Here is a 6,022-nt window from a genome sequence, read left to right on the forward strand (position 1 = left end):
CGTTCCAGCAATCACACAGAACACAAATCTTTTAGGAAGGTAGCTTTCCAGGAAAAATACAATGAAGCTTTTAAATGCCATAATTGTGGGTCCAGGGAACACAATAGAAGAGACTGTCCCAAAATCTCAAAGGAGAGACATAGGTCAGAGTATAGGAGCAAATACAATTATAGACAGTCTTCCACAGATAGACATAAATATAGAAGCCCACCAAATTACAGAGATAGTAGAGGGGGTAGAGAAAATTCAAAAGAGAGAAAATCTGGTTCACTGAATGGACTAAATAAACAAGACAGCACTAAAACACAACAAAATGAGAACAATAATTGGCTTATTGATTCTGGGGCAACCAACCACACCACTAATAACAAAAATATATTGTCTTCATTTACAGAAGATAAATTTGTAATAAAGGTAGCTAATCAAGAAAAGGTTCAAGTATTAGGCAGAGGAAATGTGACCTTGCCTGGCCTAGGAAAAATAGAGGGGGTATTGTTAATTCCAGAAATACCTCATAACATACTAAGTGCCATAAAACTAAGCAGAGATTCTGACATCAATATAGTTTTCTCAAAGGGGAAAGCAACTTTAGAGAAGGACAAAACAAATGTAGGCACTGTGATGATTAAAGGAGGCCTACCCTATCTAATAACAAAAGAAAGATGGTTACATAACATTGATTCAAATATGGAAGATTGTATTGAGGCAGATGATGAAAATGTTAGTAACAGTGACAATGATGAATGTAAAATATCTCATGATCACGCAAATACACACAATGAGAAGAAACCAAGAATAGGTAAACCAATTCATGATGAGTGTGCTCACATCTTGCATAGGAAGTTAGGACATGCAAGTTTTCCTGTAGTACAAAAAATGACTGAACACGCAGAAGGTGTCAAAATAAAAAATTGTGAAAATTATTTGGAATGCTCAGTATGTAAATCCACTAAACTAAAAACTAGTCCCAGACCAAAAAAATCCAACAGATCAACTAACAAAATTTTTGACTTAGTACATATGGACCTAGTTGGTCCATTAACTCCATCAATCACTTATAGAAAACGTTACTTCCTAACAATAGTAGACGATTACAGTCGCTATGGTTTTGTTTACACATTAAAACACAAGGATGAAACCTTTCAGAAATTTAAGGAATTCTACAAACGCATAGAAACACAACATAATATCAGAATAAAACAAATTATGACAGATAGGGGATGTGAATTCATGTCTAAAGAATTCTCCCAATGGTTAAAGGATAGAGGAATGCTACATTTCACGTCTAGTCCATTTTCTGCGTTCCAAAACGGGATTGTAGAGAGAAAGAATTCCACACTACAAACCATGATTAGGTGCACATTAGAGGATGCTGGTTTAGGCAAACAATTTTGGTCAGAGGCCTTACATTATTCAAATTACACTCAAAATAGAACCTGGTCCAGTATTGTGAATAAAACACCATATGAGGTGATGTATAATAGGAAACCCAAATTAGCACACATGCACATATTTGGAGTCACTGCAGACGTACACATACCTAAGCAGTTGAGAAGAAAGGGAGAAAACGTATCCAGAAGATTAAGATTTATGGGATATGAAACTGGCACCAAAGGGTACAGATTCATTGATAATAATAACAAATTTATAGTCTCCAGAACAGCTGTGTTCCATGAACAGGCCAATTGGTCTAAATTACATCTTAATGAAATATTTCCAAATAAATGCAAAGATACAAAATCTTGTGAGGAAGGGACAATAGAAAATCAAAATATCAACAAAAATAAAAACAAAACCAAAACTTGGACAAATAGTCAGCACAAAATAAAGACAGACACATTAACAAAAAAGGAAGCAAGATATTTGCATGATAACCATAGCAAACCCGAAAGAGCTATTAGAAACAATAGAAATCAAGTACCAAATAAATACAGAGATTACATAATGCATATGGATGGTGAACAAATGACACCTAATACATATGAGGAAGTATTAAAACTCCCTCGTGAAGAAAAGGAAAAATGGGAACTAGCTATGAAAAAAGAGATGGAAAGTTTGCAAGGATTAAATGTGTTTACACCTGCGATTGCACCTAAAGATAAAACGATTATAGGTACCAGGTGGATTTATAAAATTAAGAATCTAGAAGGAGGCAATACTCTATACAAAGCTAGATTGGTTGCACAAGGTTATGCACAAAAATATCCGGAGGACTACACTGACACATACTCCCCCACAGTGAGAACAGAGAGTGTTAAAACAGCTCTAGTAGTGGCATCTGCACTCAATCTTGATGTATTTCAATATGACATACAGACTGCGTATTTACACGCAAAACTAGATAAGGAAATATATGTAAGAGCACCACACAGTCAATACACTAATAAGAATGAAATTTGGCTATTGAACAAGAGTCTATACGGATTAAAGCAATCTGGCAAAAGATGGTACGATTGCTTGGTAAAAGTACTTAAGACCATGGATTTCAACGCTACCACTGCTGATAACTGTTTCTTTGTAAAAAAGAGTGATGATCATATTGAATTTGTATTAATTTATGTAGATGATATTTTATATATAGGAAAACACAAGGAGAGAAGAGAAACCTTTGTAAATAAGCTAAACGAACATTTCTCGTTGAAATCTCTAGGTAAGGTAAACAAATACCTTGGCGTACAAATTAACAAAACTAGAAGGGGATTCAAACTTACTCAGAAAGATAAAATCATTGAACTTCTGAACAAATGCAATTTAAACAATGCCAAACCCTGTGACACTCCTATGCAAACTGATTTCCTTAGAAACACTGATGAATCTTCCCCTGAATTCAAGGATAATACATTTTATAGATCAGTCATAGGTTCACTTCTTTATATATCTAATTGGACCAGGCCAGATATTGCATTACCACTCAACTTATTGTCAAGATATGTTAGCAAACCAACAATGTATCATTGGGAAGCAGTCAAAAGAATTCTAAGATATCTGAAAAGTACATTAGACTTTTGCTTAGTATTAGAACCTAGTAATGGTAAAGAACCAAAACTTACATGTTACGCAGATGCGGATTGGGCTGGAGATATATCATGCAGAAAGAGCACTTCTGGTTATATTTTTCTATTAAATGACTGTCCAGTTTACTGGTACACTGGTAAACAAGAACTGGTAGCCACTTCGACCACAGAAGCGGAATATGTTTGTTTGTCCAAAGCTGCAAATAATCTTGTATGGTTTAATGATTTGATTTCAGATGTTTGGAAAAAACCTGCTTTGCCTTTTGTTATGCATGAAGATAATAAAGCAGCCATTGAAATATCCAGATCCGATGCCATTGGACAAAGGTCCAGGCATATAGATATAAAATTTAAACATGTGAGACAATTGTCTCAAGATGGATTTATCAAAGCAGTGCATTGTGATACCTCTGAACAATTAGCTGACATATTGACGAAGCCTTTACCTTCTAAACAGCACAAATATTTAACATCAAAATTATATGTCTTATATTGTCCTGAATCTGAATGTAATTGGTGTTGTATAGCGAACCGGCATTTAGAGGGGGATTTGTGAGATGTAAATGCCTTATTCCCTAATGTGTAAATAATGTATATATGGGACATCGGGGGTTAACTTATTCTTTGGTTCCTAATGTATTCATAATTCACCACTCCCATTCTTGGCTCCACCCCTTGTATATATAAGGAGCCACCTTCACCATTTTCCTTGCTTCTATCTGTGAATATTCAGTGAATATAGAATGCCTGTTATAATTAAAGAGAAATATATTTAAACCTCTAACTCTTATTATCATTATTGAGTCTGATCCTGAAAATATTGCAACATAGTATTTGTAAAACTGTGCATGAGCGTGGAGCGAAGCGCACGATCACTGAACCGGTTGTTAAGCCAGCACTGAAGGCAGGGGAGGGAAAAAAAGTGTTTTCAGACTTGCAAGTTTCTGTTACTGAAATCTTACAATAAAGATAATGTTTTAGGACTCATGGTTTTGGTTTGTTGTCTGGACTTCCTTAAAGGGTTGATAGAGATCTACTGGTAGGAACTCACACTAGCACTTGCACCTCAACTCTCTGTTTCTCCCATTTGTAATACCTTGGGAGTTCCATGTGACCCTTGCACCAGACTTTGGGCAGCCAGGCCAAAACTGCCTGCTAAGTATATGTCAGATGTGATGTCAGTTGGCTGTTCTTTCAGAGATTATATGAGTATCATCCCGGGCTGTTGCGACAATGGTGTTGACAGCTTGGGGAGGGCTTGGCTGTTGTCCTCTGGCCATTTGAAAGTGCCCATAGACCACCCAGAAATGTAATAGCATGATGAATGCTCACTTGGAGGATTTTATGGTGCTTTCAATTACTGTGTGCCTTACCACTGCTTGAGGCCTCTCAGGGAACAGAACACGAAGCAAGCGTACACCAGTTAACCACATTTCTGGCAGCCTGACTGGCCCAGCATTCCTCCTCCAATGGAGGAACTCCAGCAAAAGCCACAGGAATGCAAATACAGCCACTTTTCAAAGTTGCCAAGTGTGCAGGGCAGGAGGATCCCATCATTCTTAGGATGGGTATGGGAATACCCTGAAACTACCGTAACTAACTCTCCATTTTAAATGCATTGTTGTATTTTACCTTGCTATTTTTATTTTTTTTAAAGTGCCTGGCTTGAAGAGATTTTGAACAACAGGCATCTCAACTGAAAGATGCCATTTGAAAACAAACATCTTGTGCCCAGATTCTGAACTAAAGTGAGAAAAAAAATATTTTCAGACACGGCCCTTCAGTTTGACTTGAAAAGGTAAATGTATAGTTAATCTGAATGTCTGCTGCTAAGTAATTCTGGCCCATGAATAGGATGGAGGTACTTTATTTCATGAACAAAAACAGTTTCCTATTGTCTACTCTATTGTGTCTTCATATTCTTTATCTTGATACCATTATGAATTGGGTTACACTATTTAGGCTCCGAGGGAAACTGCTCTCCAATCTTAAGAAAACAGTTTTGTTATCCCCCTGCAGCAGCCATAGCAATAGCAATAGCACTTAGACTTATATATCGCTTCATAGTGTTTTACGGACCTCTCTAAGTGGTTTACAGAATCAGCATATTGCCCCCAACAATCTGGGTTCTTATTTTACTGACCACGGAAGGATGGAAGGCTGAATCAACCTTGAGTTGGTCAGGATCGAACTGCCGGCAGTTGGCAGTCAGCAGAATTAGCCTGCTATATGGCATTCTAACCACTGCACCACCATAGCCATTGTCTAGTAGTGCACAATGTGTTTTCATTTTTAAACAGGGAAGACGCTTCCCTTTTTTCTGCAAATGAATTGAGGACAGTCCATTTTTTTACATGAAACAGTTGTTAGATTTTTCAATCTTAAATTGATCACAAGTAAAAAAGAATCAGAACTGTCTTGATTGTGCATGCTTCAGAAAGATTTTGAAAGACTTGCTTTTACTTTGTGCAAGCACAGCGCCTGACCTCTGCTCCCTAAGACAGCTCCACCTTTTTTCAGGCTATCACACAAACAAGGCAAAAAAGCCCTGCCATTTTAATGAAATGGTTCCTTATATCTTGTTGGTTCTGCTAATGTCTCATGAAAATTAGCCCAAGGACCCAGTATTTGGTTTAATGTACTTTGAATTAAAATGTTAAAGCAAAATTTCTTAATCACCCACAAAACTAGCATATGTAGTTGAATTAAACGTTTTGTTTTCTTCTGAAACTTTTCTTTTCTTGGATTTATCCATGATTGGCCTACCAGGGGTTAAAGAGCTCAATAAATTGTGTGCCGGTGGGTGTTGCACATTGGCAGTTGTGACGCATATTTTGAGTGACAGGGAGCCACAGCAGAGGGATGAAAGAGCCACATGTGGCTCCAGAGCTGCAGGTTGCTGACTCCTGGATTAGATCACGCCCATACTCACACAACCTCTTTTCCCATGGATCCCAAACTTCTCTTGTTTTATGAAGGAGCTGAGGGATATGCAATAGTTGAAGGGA

This window comes from Pituophis catenifer, unplaced genomic scaffold (genome assembly GCF_029215685.1).
Source record: "Pituophis catenifer annectens isolate HBS135680 unplaced genomic scaffold, rPitCat1.0.hap2 SCAF_2, whole genome shotgun sequence".
In the NCBI taxonomy this organism is placed as follows: Eukaryota; Metazoa; Chordata; class Lepidosauria; order Squamata; family Colubridae; genus Pituophis; species Pituophis catenifer.